We start from the raw sequence: 16,770 nt of genomic DNA on the forward strand, positions 1-16,770 counted from the left end.
TCATCTGCCAAAAGTAGCAGTGGGGGATTCACTTGGCTTGGGACACTGCACTGCAGCAAAACATTTAGAGAGCATCTGTCCTGTTCCTTGTACAAGCTAAGGCATGAGGCTGGCAGCCATCACCAGAGAGATGGTAACAACCTGCTGCATGGGGCCAAAGCAGAACAGCAAGAGTGAAAAGTTACAGCTGTTCTCAAACAACTGGTTTCCTTCATGATGCCCTTACCCAACTTGCAGCTTGAAGTAGTGTGAGCTTTGCAAGAAAAAATAAGCTTTTTCTTTGGGGAAGGCTTTTTATACATTCTAAACAATGTTCCTTTCTGTGTGAAAGGCTGGTAAATGGTCACATAGACCTGCAACTCTTTCATGCCTTTCATATACAAATAAAGCAGCTGACAAGCAGCAGTAGGTTCAAATGGCTTGCTCACTGTGAGGATCTGACTGACCTTCTCAGAAAAACTGGGTATCTATTTGGTAGGTCAAGTCTTGAAACACATGTTCTTGAAAAAGCAACAAATATCTTTTAACTCTACACTTTGGTGTGTCAGGCTAGGCATCTGCTAAGAGAACTCCAACTACATGGAGTACCAGTTCTAGTACTAACATGGCATGTCTACTGCTGACATCTCTCAAATCTTACCTGACAGGGAAGGTGACAGAGCATATGGGAAGAAAAAATGATGATGGTGGCCAAATGCTACATTTTGGCTGTCTCTGTCCAAGTCCAGAAAAGAAGGCTGGATAGACATCTGTTGTCAAACACATGATCAACTAAAGGTGCACCATGTGAAAAATCCCAAAACACACACCCTTCCAGCAGAAGAACATCTAGCACCTTCATCTTTTCTTTTACTGAGAAACTAAGCAGTAATAGTGCAGGTACCCTCAGCTGCCTTGGACACTAAGGTATTGAAGACTAACCAAAACTGTGGATGTAAGTAAGGCAGTCTCCTGTGGCTTACAGTCCCAGCAGAAGAGGACAAGGGGATTGCTGTCTGACTGTTGGTCTGTGGCTCTGAAAGCTGTATAGATGAGGAACATGTAAGCAGCATGGTCATTTAGCAAAAGACAGTGACAGCAACTGTCTGAAGCTGTAAACATGTTACCACAAATAACACAGCTCTTGAAAGCGGTTAGTGACTCCTCTTAAATCAGCAAACGCATCAGTGTAAAAAAGAGGAAGGTTTTGAGCTCTTTTAAATAGATATTCAATTTAAGACTAACACTGCTCTGAAACTTAAAAGCTTTTAGGTAAGCAAGGAATGAAGAGACTCCAGTAAAGCAATGGGACAATCTGCAATGCAGGAAAAATAAACAGCATGCAGCTGAAGAGAAAGAGAAGAAAAGCTTTGCCTTATACGACCACTTCTGGAGGAACTGAAAAGCAGTGACATAGTCTGTTCTATCACCATGTTTGTGGTACAGAGCAGGGGAACAACTGAAGATAAACTAAGGTTTGTATTCAGCAGTGTCCCACTGTGCTGGCTCAATACACAGCCAGTGTGTCAACAGACACACAAATTACTAGAAAAACAACAAATGCATCTGAGTGCAATATTTCCTAATATAGTCTTGGCTAATCTGCAGCCTGCAGATTAAGACTGTGGTACAAAATAAATACAAAAAACTCTGCCAATCTGCAACCCTTCCCTGAAGAAAAATGGGAATTACTGTTTGTGTAGTAAATGCTAAGATATATTTCCTCAATTTTTTTCCCCTCAGAATACTCCCTTGGCTTCCTGCAGTGTCTAACTCTGGACTTCCTGAGGCAGATGTCTCATGACAGCCCTCAATCAATGTTTTCTTCCATCAGATTGTCTGGTCCCTTTTGGAACTCAAATAAAATGTCTGTGACTGCAGAGTTTTGAAGCAAGAAGCTGCTCAGAATAACTACTCATGGTGTCTGGAGCCATTTTTGTTCACTTGTGACACCTGTTAGTTTCATCTGAAGTCCCTTGCTTCTTGTACCAGAAATCAGTGAACTTGTACCAGAACCGGTGACTCCCTATTTACCCTGCCCACAGCACTTGTGATTTTACAGACCTGCATCAAATCCCCTTCCTTCAAATCATCTTGTCTCTCCTCCTGCGAACAGTCAGATAAAAGCTGTTCACCACTTAATTCAAACTCTAAAGGAAGGAAAGAAGGCAAGTGTAAATAAAGAATGGGAATCCAGCTGTGTTTGAGCTGTGTGGCAGAAGAGAACAGGGTTATCTCTATACACATGAGATCAACAGCATACTGATCTACTTTTCCTACCATATCAGCATAAAGGTTCTCTAAACTAGGATCTTGCCACATGACTGACAAATTTGGATAACCTTGCTCCAAGGCACTAAATAAGGAAGAACTGGACCTCAATGGGTTGGAAAAATGGACTCACGTGAACATCATGAAGCTCAGCAAGCCAAATGCAGAACCAAGCTAGAATAACTCCACATAATAGTGGAGGCTGGGCATGAACTGGTTAGAAAGCAGACTGTCAAAAAAGTCTGGGCTCCTGGTGGACAAGTTAAAGAGGAGTTAATAGTGTGACCTCCTAGCCAAACATGTATGGGACTGTTTTCAAAAAGAATCTTTCCTCTCCATTTTGTACTTGTGAGATCATGCCTGGAATTCTGTACCAAGTTTTGCTGGGTTTCACAGTACAAGAAAGATACTTGGCATACTGGAACAGGTTCAGCAGACCACTACCAAAATGGGTTGCACTACCAAGAAGGCGCTTGCAGCACATTACCAGAGGAGAGGCAGAGGGGAACTGAGATGGCTCAGAATGAGAGATGTTATTGCTATCTGCAACTGCCTAATGGGGAGTGATACAGAAAAGATGGTAACAGCCAGTAACAGGTGTAAGTTGTGCTAAGGAACAATTAAACATTAAGAAGCATTTTTTTCATCATGTTAGTCAGACATTAGAAAAGGTTGCACAGAAAGCCTTTTAAATATCTGTCCTTAGAGATACTCCAAACTTGATTTGACACAGCCCTGATGAAATTGGTACTTCCAGGGCTGGGCAACATAATCCCCAGTGGTTTCTTTCAACCTGCATTCTTTAATGACTAGCAACTTGGTCCAAGTTAGGCAGGAAAACAACATGTAATTCAATGGCCTTGCAGTAAAACTAGCAAATTACATAACTTTAAAATCTTCTGGTCTTGTCCTCTACTTATGCCCTTATCAAAATGCTGTCATTAGCATCCTCCTAAAATAAAAGAAAGGTCAAGACATGTCATAGATTTCTTTTCACAAAACTGCATTCATTTTTCCTCACTGCAAAAGTATTAATTTCTCTTCTTCCTCTTTTGTTTTCCTCAGTTGTGACAGATGTTGTGCAAAGGGCTAAACTAAAAAAAGAAAGTTTTGCACCTGTTGGAAGGCAGCAACATTGTGGTTATCCTATCCCTTCCAGAAAAGTATGCATTGTCTTATACCATGCAAAAGGAGAGCTGTGTTCCTCCCTCTGATCAGCTAAGCTTAGCAGTTTCATCCTTCCTGTGGCATGTAACTTTCGAGGGAAGTTGTGGTCAGTTTAACTACAAGGCAGCCTACTTTAAATATAGAGATGCTGAAGACTGATTATTCTCAACTCACTGGCCTGAAGAAGAGTCATATAGTTTTTTACTGGCAGCTACTGATACTAAGGGACTAAGTACCGGACATCTCAGTATCACAACTGTGAAATATGGAAAGTTACAGAAACTGCATCTAGAAGTAACAATGACAGCTCATTGTCCCCAGTGGAACAGGGAGAGATGAAGTTCCCCAGCCAGCTGCATGTGTGAGGCATTTTTGATAAAAAGGGACAGCTGAAGATTCCTCACAAGTTACCAGACTATAAAGACAATTCTGGGTCAATTATTTTTTTTTTGTCTTTTAAAAAATCAATACTGTGTATTCTCTATGCCAGCTATTCAAAATAGCCTGAACACCCACTAGAACCTTACTTCATTCACTCAGAGGGGGGCAAACCAACTATTTTAAATGTGCAAGGAGGATAATCAAGTCATCTGAAATTACTGACATAATAGTATTAACATTGTATTAGTTTCATTAAGCAAAGGTCTTTTACACTTTAACTCCTTTTAAGCCAAAAACTAGAACAGAAGCTCTAAAACCAACATATTTAGATGCCAACACCAAAACTAATGGCCACAAACACCAGGGATGACTGCAAGACAAGCAGCTCACAACTCCAGGTACAGCCAGGGCACCTCTGCCCCTCCTTGCTGTTCTCCTGCACCATTTCAGCTGTTGAGCTAGCACCCACATCCCAGGCCCTTGGCCATACCCAAGCACACAGGGAGAGCTGCCCACAGCTGGCAGACCTAGAGGCCAAGCTCATGGCTTAGAGCAACCAGCTGAGGACCACTGCAGATGGAGAGCCCAGGGTCAGGGAAATTCCTCCTCATGTCTGAACTGGTCATACTGCCTCCACAAAAGGTCTCTCTGTATTTCCTCCTCTGCATGGGGAAAGCTGAACTTGGAAAAATTAATTCCCCTGGCTACAGCCCTGCCTTCCTAATACTGTGGCTGCTGGTGGTGTGGAGGCACTTAACTGTACAGCTTAGTGTCTCTATTCGAGCAATCAAGCGCAACTGCTATCACAACCCCTTTGGAGCATTTGCTGTGGTACAGCTTGCAAATTCCTGCTGAACTTCAGTGATTAACGATCAGATTTTGTAAGATTTTCGGAATAGACATCAATAAAGAGTACCATAACGTATTTTAACTACAGACGGAGTCTCATTTTCATATGGTCCAGATAAGGTCTTCACGATACGAAGAAAAAGGGAAAAAAAAATTCTCAGAAATCTGATTCTGATGCTCTTTCACAAAGTGCCACTTTCTAGTCCCAAACAAAAACAGGAAACAAGCGTGCCTCACTGGCCGCAGACCCACGGGTAGAAAAAGGTTTTGCTACCCTCTTTTCAGAGGTTACTCAACTTTGTAAACATGTCAAGAAAAGGTCTAAGCGACTAAGAACCATGACTTATACCCCATTTCATCTGATGATACAACACAACTGCTCACAGCAAGATTTCTTCATACACACAATGCTTATAGCACTGGCTTGGGAATAATGTCAGGGTGTACCAGCAAGACACACCAAGAACTACAGAGCACCTCAGAACTCTAAAGAAAATTTTATTTTAGTTAAGTGACCTTTGCTTAGAAGAGCAGTATTTCTTCAATTGATAAGAAAACATAAAATCAGCTGTATTTTGAACCAAAATGTTGGCAGTTGAAGAAACAACCTTATAAATAATAATTTACCTCCTGTAGCAGACAGCAGTGGACAACTGTTTTGTGAAGAGGCAGTGACCCACATAACTACTATCTGAGGTGCAGGCCTCTGCATCACGCATACTACGTGATCTCTACTTAAGATGCACCTAATCAACGGTGTAATTAATCACTATATGCACAGTCAATACATAATTACCCACTGTGTAGTCAATGCACATTTAAAATTAAGTATATGTGTATAATATAATGTCTCATTCATATGAATTATTATATGCAACAGTTTTGTAACTGGAGCTTTATTAGTAAGAGTATATATTGCTCAAGGGAGTCTTGAAAGCTCTGTCCTTACTCCCTGCTGGCTTCTGTCAGCGACTGATCAATCTGTACTGTGAGAAGACCCTGGGTGAATACAAGTGATGTCAGAGCTGGTGAACCTCACCACAGATGGGATCTGCATCTGACCTGAGGTACAGCTGTAACATCTCGTCGTTCCCAGCATTGGAAAAGATGTAGAACTTCGTAACTTGCTATCAGCTTTTCTAGGCTATTAATGAAGTCATCTGCCTTGCAAGTGTTTGCGCCTTTCTTACAGGGATACAGTCCTTTCCTTGGTGCAAAAGCCCTCGGTATTTTATTTATCATCTTTCCAAATGTGAACACCAGAAGGATAAGGTATGAGTTGTAATTCTTTTTCTCCAAGAAGTATTCTACCAAATTAAAAAGACCAAAGCCACTAAGTTAAAAAACTTAAATAAATTAAGTTTTGTTACAATCAAAATGAAAAAAACAAGCTAATGATAATGCTTTGTAGGGAATAAAAAAGGAATAAAAACATAAGCAAATTACTAGTCATGGAAAACCAAACAGTGAGTGATCTTAAAATCTGTGAAAGAGAATCAAGCAGAGCTCTCTCTGAGAAAAGCTGTAATCAAGCAGTGGTTGCAAGAAAACAAGGAATTTGAAAAAATTTCCACCTTTTATGGTGTAGGGATGGTAAAAAACACACAAAAATGAAACCACTAATTAATGCTATGTGACCTGGGGAAAAAGATGGCTAAAATTTTTAGCAATTCCTGTGCTTCACACATAAGAGCTTAAATATCGGTGTCAAAAAATTCACAAACACCTCAGACGCTAAATAAACCTATTTTTTATTTGTTCAAAACAAACTGGTGAAAAAAACCCTCCCTAAATATAAAAAATTAGATATGACTACTCTTACCTGTGCTTCCCAAAAAACTCCCATTTGCTGGTCTTTGGTAACAACACCAAGCAAATGAAATACTGTGGGCAACATCACAATTTGCTCTATCCACTTGGTTTCAGTTTTAAGCTTTTAATAATTTTCAATAAGCAAAGACTGCCAGAAGAGTGGTTAAAATTCTCATAAAATTAATCTTTTCCACTCTTAATATACACCTCCCTCTTACAAAAACTTTATGGAGAAACAATTTCTGACTAAAATTTCAGGCTTTTTTAAAGTATATTATTGAAAAAAAATCCACCAATGTCTTCTTTTATTTTTAAAAGTTTTGTTGAAATCCAAAAGATAGCAATTTATCTTTTCCCTTCTTTCAATTTTTTTTTTTTTTAAATTAAGTTCACAATGTTGGGACATTGTGCAACTCATGGTAGCAGCACTTTCCCCCTCTGGCCGACTCAAACCCAAACTTTTCTGTTTGCTCACACATAACAAGAAAAAATTGAAACTGCCACACCAAAGCATATTTCTAATCTGCTAACCTGATTTTAACAGACAAATACTAAATCACTCAGAGAGATGCAATATCTCATCATAACATGCCTATTGTGGAGCTTCTTCATAACAACTACTGTTTCTAATAGCCCTTGTTTAAAATTACCCAGTGCAGAAATCCAATTACAGCCAATTCATCTTCAAAGAGAGTTAAGACACCTGGCATTATTTAGCCAGGTTGGCAGAGACACATGTAATGTTTACCTCCATAAACTGCTTACAGAGTACTGAGCACAGAGATTAATCCTTCTGAAGGGGAGACCAGTTTCCAATCAGAATAATTAGTTCTCAGATATCTAACCATGCTTGGTACTTTCCACTTAAATGGTAAAAGTGTGAAAGTGATGAGTGCCGGCAATTACTAATGCCACTCAACACTCTAAATTTTAAAAGCACAACTCATTTTCAGGGGAGCCCTTCAAAGATGTGTCATCTTGCTTCTAGACATATTCAATCATTGGTAAAATTCTTTGACTTTTTGTCAGATCACCCCCCATTGTTTTCATCCTCTAAATACTGTTACTGAACATGAATGTGCCTATCTGAGGGGTGCAATTGCAGACAGACTCCACATCCCAACTGCAAGGCAGAGGTAAGTATCCTAATTAATGTGAAAACGGAGCATTGCCACATTTCAAGATCACCCTCAAAATCTTCAGCAAATCTTGACACCACTTAAAAAACACCTGATTATGCATTTATTATATCTGATATCTTGAATGGCACAAGTTTGTACAGGGCAGAGCTTTTGGGTGATGACTCCTCCTACACTTACTAAAATCAGGAACTCCAGGTCAGAGGTTATGTCTTCTACCCCCGCTACCCTCATCCTATGTAAGGGGTTACCGACTCTGCAGCAATGCATACCTTAACCTCAGGCACCCGAAGCTGGGCTGATGCAATCAGCTGTGAATCTTGTGGTATAGAGCAATGGAAAGAGAAAGTCCCATCCTACCTTCCAGCTACATGTTTCCATCACTTTCCTTGTTCTGGTGTTGATATGCGTCAACCCCAGAAGTGAGCAAGTTTAAAAATTTAAGCTGGTGGGAACTGATCCCTGAAAAAACATGAGTGTATCTATGTTTTATTTTCAAACATTATCTCCTGATAACCACTGCCTGTGGAAGAAGTCAGATGACTTGTGCTGCAAGTGGTAGATAGGAAAGTACAGCTGAGAGCCAATTGGTTGCTCTGTAAGCAGCAGCCTACACTTGAACCAGCTCAGCCTTGCTACAAAACTGCACCTTCAGCAGGTAAAACCAAGCCACATGTGCTTGTTCTTGCTGCCTCCTGCGCAAGGCATTGGGCAGAGGAGTGGAGAACATGGCTGGGAGCCACAGTTATGGTTTCAATGAGTTCCACTCTTTCCATCAGTTGAACGTGAGTCAGAACCCTCAGTCCAAGTGCCTCAGACTCCCTTACACTGACCATCTGTCACTTTGCATTTGATATGGGTATGTTTTTTCTACCATTGTTCTGTCTCTTCTGCCTCACATGTTAAGATCTTCCTATTTCCCTCAAGAGTCTAAATACGTTCAGTCTTATTTTCTGATCCTGTCCCCCTACTTTTTCAGCTCTATTCACAATCACTCATATATTAAGCAGAAATTACTTGAAATGAGTCCCTGCAATAAATATTTGGTGCAAGACTTATTTTTTTTTTTTGGATGGGATAAATCAGTCACAGTCTGTAAGTGCATTATCTAAGCATTTAAGGACAAAGACATTTCGACTTAATGCCAAAAAGGTGGACTCCTGACTGTCTACTCCCCTTGTTGGTTGAACATAGTGTGGAAGGAGTGAAACACACCCTATATTTGCTTATCTCAAATTTCTGACACACAGAAAGGAGTAGATGTAGAAGTAGATGTGAAGACTGAGATATGCATACAGATAGTACATCCCTGTCTCCAATTATAAGCAAGAAGTCCTTTTTTTCCTTTGATTGAATATTTGCAGAAACATGCATTGGGATTACTGCAAACACTCACTTCTTTCAGCCACAGCCCAAAAAAAAGTTACTTGAAGAAGGAATATAGTGATTCCACCGTGGGGCCCCAGCCTTGTGTTTGCCCCGAGCTCCCTTGTCCCCTCACAGTCTGCTGTTTACTGCAACAGTCAGAAAGACAGTTATTACACTGAAGACGCAAGAAACACTCCTGAACAACCTTTAGAAATATAAAAAGAAAAAAGTGCTTGAGGTCCAGGAGGTACAGAAAGGCCCCAATTCTAAAAAAAGAAGGGTTTAAATGAAACATCAGCAGGTTGATTTTCTGACAAGTGGTACAGGAATGTGGGATGAATTGAGGAGACTCTTAAAAAAGAAAAGAGGAAGGGCACAGGATGTTCTACTGTTTCAGCCACACAGGCTTCCAACTTCTTTCAAACTTGTGGCAGAGCACACAATGACCAAAACACTATCAAAAGGTGAAAAAAGCTAGTGACCACAGGCTCAAAGAGCTGTAGTGTGAGGAAAGACTGCATCAAACAAATATCTCACAAAGAAAAAGGATCATCAAGTGAAGGCAAAACAAACAAAACCACCTCTCATGAAGCCCTTGCTAAAACCCCTGGTGACAAAAAATAGAAAAGTTCTCCACCGAAAAACACAGAGACTACTGTTGAGAATCCCCTTGTGGAACTGCTTTTATTTTCTTAAGTACACAAGACACAGAAATAAAAAGAACTGAACAAAAGTTTTAAAATTGAGAAACTTATTTTGTCTCATACCAATGGGAAATCAGCTCATTAACTAAGGGACTAAGTGCTTCCTCTTGACTGTTTCTCATTTAAGAATTTAGTAGACGTGCTTTACCAAGCCCCAAAGCTATCTCCAAGCCAGAAAATAATGACAAAAAGCAAAGCAGATGTCGTGTGACTGCATTGTTAGCTGAGACAGTCCTGAACAAAAACTCCCTCTCAGATGGAATGCTGTCATCACAACTAACTCATCAACATCCTGACCAACCTCTCTGTATTGTCAGAAATCTGGAGAAGGTGTTCGCATGGATGACTGGCTCCAGAACAGAGGAAAACATTTTTAAAACAACTCTGAGAAAGTGTCTCAGATTTCCTGCTCATGCCACATTCAACTTAATCCCACTCAATAATTTATAGTACATAATGTCAGTTCCACCAAATGACCAATATCCCTAACCCAAGCAGAGGGTAATGCATCACCCTTCACGCCTGTGTAATACACCATGGTACTGTCAGCTTTGAGTAAGCAGAACCTGGATGGACAAAGGGACCACACAGCCCAAAGATGCCGCATAGCTGATATACAGACACGGAAAGTAAAGACACGAGGCTGCTGTTCCTTGAAAGATGTCAGAGGAGGTTCCTGATTTAGGCCGTGGAAATCTGGGACTACATACCTGGTAACAATGACAATAGGCTATAATCCCATGGGCACTGGTTTTACCCCCACTGTACACTCTGTCTCCCAAGCTATGCCCACGTGCAAGGCAAGCTATGAGCAAAGCACCATGTATGGACACACTGCCAAGGGGCTCACTGAAGGTACTCACATACAGATAGATTCCAGCCTGAGTGAAGTGCCTGCCCTCCAGGCCTGGACAGGGATAGCCTGGAAGCAAACTCATACTTCTATGGGAGACAGCCAAGCCTTTTATAATCTTTCTGTAATTTATAATCTAATCTAAAGAGAGCTGTCTAGCAGATCTTAGCGATCTTGACACTTGCTCTGGTAAAGTGCCATTTGTGAGGCACTCCACTGAATCAAGAAGAGCGGACAACTTCATTTAAGATAAGCACCTACTTCAAGAGGCCCTTCAGACACATATAACCTCAAAAGTGGAACCTTATACTGAGAATAATCCAATTTGTACTGGAGATTAGCTTTTAACTCTGAATCTAATATATATATATATTTATTCTTCTTGCCTTAGACAAAACACATTTGATAAGCAGTGATCCAAGACCCTGGCATGTTACACACCTGAATTTCAAGGGTTATGATTTCACTGACTTGCTTTTCAACATTATTAGTTTCATATCTGTTCTTACTTCACCTGAGAAATATTTTCAAAATGTGCAGATGCCACCTGAACTTACAGCTCCCATAACTTCACCTGTTTAATATTTCTGGAGTAAAGGAAGTGCAGAGAAGCACCTGGGTAGAATCAGTCCTCCAGAATCTTTTGCGTGGACAAGTCTGTCTACATGACAACTGCCTGTGCTGGGGAGGGAGAGGGGGGCACCACACATGAATGAGAGCTGTGGCCTTTCCTACCATCTCCCGATATATGATCTTCCACTGCACTATGAGCTCCAACATTTCAGCAAAGAAACTGCTTCTCTCCACCCTACTGATCTCACAAATGGCCCAGATCACCCAGTCCACACCTGAGTATGTGACGGGATGAAGAGGGTCTTCACTCCCAGCGCCCATCTTATACAAGCATTAAATGATCTTCTCAGGATCTATATTTAGCATAATGCTTGGCCCGAGTGGAGCCAAAGGATGGCAATTAATGTCAGCCTACGTGGCAAAACACACAAGCTATTTTTGCCTCATTTATTATGACCTATTTTCATGGCAGAGACAGTAAGTTGGAGCTAAATACAGAATGTGACTCATATATCCCCTATTCTAGATTTTAAGTGTAATTCTGTAGAACAGTTGAGTTGTTGGCTATTCCTCAGCCCTCTTCTACAGTAAATATTATTGGTAAATGATGTGCTATTTTTTGGCCAAGCCATTTTTTAAACTACTTTTGTATTCTTGGTAAAAATATCAACTTTCTTCTAACCACATTATGGTGACAATATTGTAACAGACATCATAACATATCCTCAAAGGCTGAAGACAAGTAAAGGGAGGTTTTAATATTTATCTTATTCACACAGTTTGGCTTACTTCACAATACTTGAACATTAAAATGCTTCCCACCATTTTAGGGTTTTTTGGTCAGGAGACCATTCACACCTCCTTGTGATTCATGGCTGTAGTTCGACTTTTCCAATGAGTAAGTATTGTAAGGCACAAACTGCTGGCAGGAAACTCTTTAGCTTGCTCATGATAAAACAAAAACAAAACAGAAAAGCTTTAGCAGAGAAGTGATTTTTTCAAAACAAACTTCCCTATTAAGACCACCATATAACCCTCTTTCTCAACTACAGACCAAGGTATTTGAAGCAAAGTGATGACTAAACAAAAGAAGAGTATTCAGTAAGCATAAAATAAAAACAAAGAGTAAATTTTAAAAGATTTTTAAAAGAAAGCCTTCAGCTCATTTAACTCTGAAAAACAAACATTTTTATTTCTAAATTCTTTAGTGAAACAATTGCAGTACTTTTTTTACTAATTGCACATGCTGTCTTCTGTTTCATGCACATTTGTTTTTTAAAGTTTCAGTCATATAACTGTACCTTCTCAAATACCACTGAACTTACTGAATCAATTTCTGTTCATTACTTTTGTAAATCAAGGGGGTTTCTTTAAAGCATCAGTCACTGCAAGACCTCCTTTGTGAAGTTACTCCATTACCTTCCTCATCTGTCCTAGGAAAGCAATCATACCACCACTCTATTTTGCAAAAGGCTACAACAGGCAGAGTGTCTTCTCACACTAACAATGTCTCCAGCCACCCTGAAGAAACATTCATTCATTTTTCTTCCTTCATCCTCCATTCCAATCAAATAATAAATCAAATAATCAAATAATCAAATAATCAAATAACTGCCCTACAAATACAAGGCAAGGGAAGAGATACACAGAATATCACTGGAATGAAAGTAGCTCATTCTGTGATGAAGGAGGTTATCATTTATATGAAAGGATATCAGATGCTTAAAACAAAAATGTGGCAATCTATGCTCGCAGCAGAACTTCTACAGATAAGAGACAACTTAGGTTCCTAGGATGCAATGACTCCTTTAAGCTTGCTTCCCTTCAGATCAATGACAGAGGGCACTGCAGTGAGCCAATTTGCAAACAATAGTTGAAATGATAACTTATACATAATTGTTTGGCACAGACATCTACAATTAGATGCAGGATTTCCTTTTAAATTCCAAAGGGACTTCCACATCCCTGTCTTTCTTTACTATGGCTGAACATGAGGAACAAACAAGGTGTTCCTAACTCCGGAAAGAGGAAGAGAAGGGGGGGGGGGGGGGAACCCCAAGCTGCCAGTAAAGACAGAAAGAAAACTTGATCATGCCCATGTGGACTGAAAATAACAAGGGTCAACTGCTACGGTAAAAAAGAGGCCCCTATTCCCACATAGGAAAGAAGGTGTTGTTTATTTTCTTAAATAATTTAATCACAAAATTTTCAAAACATTTCTTCTGAAAAATGGAAAGCTGTGCAAAGAAAGTAATTGCTATTGTATCTTATTTTGATAAAGACTTATCAGACAAATAACAAAATCATGAAGAGAGTAGCTTAAGAAACACAGTGTTGCTTAATTTCTGTTATTAGTTTTTTATCCTTGTGCTATATAACAAAGCCAAAAGAAGAACGGTAAATGTTGTTTCCAGTCTTTCTTCTCTTCCTCCACTAGGTGTCTTGTAATTCACCACTTTTTCTGGGTAAATTCAGACTAAGCACAGTAAGAAAGTCTTCGCTTACAACTCATTCTCAGAGCTGTATCTTAATGTACACAAACAGAAATGCAAAGGGAAGACCTCTATGAAATATAACTATTTGAACAATAACAGAATTTGCAGTTACTCGGCTATGGGAACAATCACAGCTTCCAAGTCATGTGGTATGTCCCTTCCACAGGAGAAACAAAGTGGCTTTCACTCTTTATAACAGTTTTCCTGAAAAACTGGCTAAGTAGTGCAGGTATATAAAGAAATGAACCCATCAGTCATTTCTGCTGTTCCAAAGATAAATTGCTATGCTTGCTAAAGATCCGCAGATGGCAGCATTGATGCAGTAATTAGCCCTCACCACAGCAGAGGTCAAAACCATTTCACCCAGTTGTTTCTTAGTTGAGGCTAAGCCCCATTGCCCAGAATCAGAGATCTTAGCACCAGTCAGTACAAGCACTGGGCCAGGAACTGTCAGGCAGTAAAGAAAAGCCAGATGCAGGATAACAAGACACTGTCAATCACTAACTCAATAACTGTGACAGGTTAGGCCCCATTACCTTGGAATAAACTACATCATCTAGACAGTAATGAGCGCTTTGAACCATGGGCTGCTGGTACAGCTCTTATGGTTGACTCCATATGCTGCCAAATTTGAAAGAAGGAATAGAGAGATGTCCAACATCCTGCTACCTTTACTGCCCTTTCTCCTCTCACTGCTCCTTGTACCAAACAAGCTTTGTATTCCCTCTCATTTCTGCTATTTGGGTGATATGAATTTGGCGGCCCAAATCATCACATAGCACATGGCTCAGTTACAAGCAAATGAAGGCAATGTCCCAGATGTTCTAAGACTAAAATAAAAAAGCACTGACAGGCAGTATGATTTGGAGGCAAAAGATGAAAGTGGCAGAGAATACGGAATACACAAGTCCCAGTTCAGTTTCACTGCTCCATCCTATCTTAAAGCCACCTTTACCAATACAATGTCTGCATAATGAAAACAGCTGACTAAACTATTGAACTTCAGATTTATGCCCTGACTTACTCTTCTAGGCTCTTGTCATAAAGTAAAGTAAAGTAAAGGATTTTCAGCTCCTTCCCTTTAATGTGCGTACATGCATGTGTGTGTGTGTGTGTAAAATAGATATAATTTTTGTAGTTGAACAGTTGGTTGGCAAATACAGAGTCCTCTAACTGGACCCAACTCCACACCTGAGAAGACAATGACTCTGAAATCACCTGCTTGCAGCCAGCTCTGCTGTCCGCTGTAGCCAGCTTAGAGCACAAGCTGACCTTGTCCTGGTGCTCTGGTGTCCTGAGCACACTCACACTCAGCTGCTCTTCCATTTCCCTCCAAGGACAATGCTGAGCCTACAGACCAAGCAAACCTGCCCAGCAGAGCTCCTAAGCAACCAGATGCACTAATGTGCAGCAGGCACTGGGCTGCTTTGTCCTGGTCTGGATTATACCAGCCCCTTTATCATCCTGATGCTCCCTCTTGAGTCACCTCAACTCCAGCACAGCAAACCAAGGCTTCACAACCCCAAGACACTGCTGCTTGTTCATCTGTGCCAGGGACAGGTGGCACAGGCAGAACAGCTTTAGAAGACTGTCACTTCCACAAAGCAAGCTACCTGCCAGGGCTGGGCAACACACTGTAAGGCACCCTTTAATTTGAAGTACTTATTCTAATTCAAACAGCTCACTCTCACTTCAGGAACTTTAGATTAAACCCTTCACTGGTCTGCTAAATCTGTGTAGAAATTTTTAATTGTTTAATTTTTGATAACATATACTTGGGCTGGTTACTGACAGAGCTTGTTCAAACTCCTGAACTCTGGAGGAGTCAGGACTACTCTCCCTACCCCTGCACTTGACTTCATCAAAGGAATCTGAGTACAGCTCCAAATAAAGACATTTCTTTTGAAACACTAACACTATTCCTGGGAGGCATATCAAGTTTTATTTATGTACCTGAGACCTTTAAGAGCAGTTTAATAGTAAAAACATCACATACCACATACTTAGTAAGGAAAGACGATTGGAAAAAAACCTCTCCTAGACACTTCCAAACTGAAACAACTAACTAGTTCATGACAATGCAGATTTAAAAAAAAAGAAAATAAAAAAGTTAAGCATTCATGCAGGTTTTTAAAAACTATGAAATGTCTTTCATGAGAAATGTGTACTTTTCAAATTAAAAATGCTGCTTCCCAAAAAAACAGAATACATGAAGGCAGAGCAGACCCAACAGTTTAAGAAATTTGCCAAAGGCAAAGGGTTCATCAACAAGCATGGAGCTGTGTTTGTATTTGCTATGTGTTAGTATTTGCCACTAATATTAGACTATGGACACTCTGAGATTGCTGGTGTATAAAAGACCACTGTCTCTAGTCCCCTACCCCACTGTCACAGACATCTCAGAGATGCAACTTTCATTTTAATTTAGGTTTGAAGTATTGTCTCCTTCAAAGGCTGACAGTGATAAACAGATGAACTACAGGCCAGATGCACTGTATATTTTTAGGCTATTTAGTGACACAGGGTGTGTCCTGGCTGTATTAGAAATTGTATGGGGGGTGGGGGGAAGGTAGAAGAGGTAATAAAAATACCTAAATGAACCCAGGAGAAACACAGAATGTTGATTTTGTTTTTTAAAGGGAAAAAAACAAGAGCTCCTTCCTCAAACCATACCATATACTAGCAAAACAGGGAAGAGAAAGCAAAATCTGACAGTAAATAAGACGTCAGGTACAGCTAACTAGACTGCAGCTCTCTTAAGCTGCTTCCTTTTCCATTCCTTCAGCTCTGCTGCACACTGCATTTATACCCCCTCAGCCAGACGAGTGGGAGGGGAGGGACAGCTATGCCATGACACAGCCTCTGAGTAACACACATGGCTAAACTGGAAACAACTGCAATAACTTGATGCATTCAGTGCCATGACAACTTTTAACCAGCAGTTTATTCTTAAGTATTCACTATGGTGAACACGGTATGGGAATAAAAAATGAAGCCAGTTTTCATCACGGTTGAGAACAGTAACCCAAAACTGCATGTGAACTCACCCACAACAGCAAGCCAGTAAGTTAACAAACTGACATGGGAGAGTTACTTCCTGCACCACTGGTGCACTGAACCATGCAAGAAGCCTCAGTTCTTTCTTTTCAACAGATCCAAAAGGTGGAAAGTTTGAAAGG

General features: G+C 40.3%; 1 protein-coding gene across 2 annotated transcripts in view; it reads right to left on the reverse strand.

Moving 5' to 3' along the window:
* UBAC2 (UBA domain containing 2) overlaps positions 1–16,770 on the reverse strand; it is an 84,803-nt gene that overhangs the window by 47,212 nt on the left and 20,821 nt on the right. The gene's annotated exons all lie outside the window — the stretch shown is intronic.

This window comes from Parus major, chromosome 1, assembly GCF_001522545.3.
Source record: "Parus major isolate Abel chromosome 1, Parus_major1.1, whole genome shotgun sequence".
In the NCBI taxonomy this organism is placed as follows: Eukaryota; Metazoa; Chordata; class Aves; order Passeriformes; family Paridae; genus Parus; species Parus major.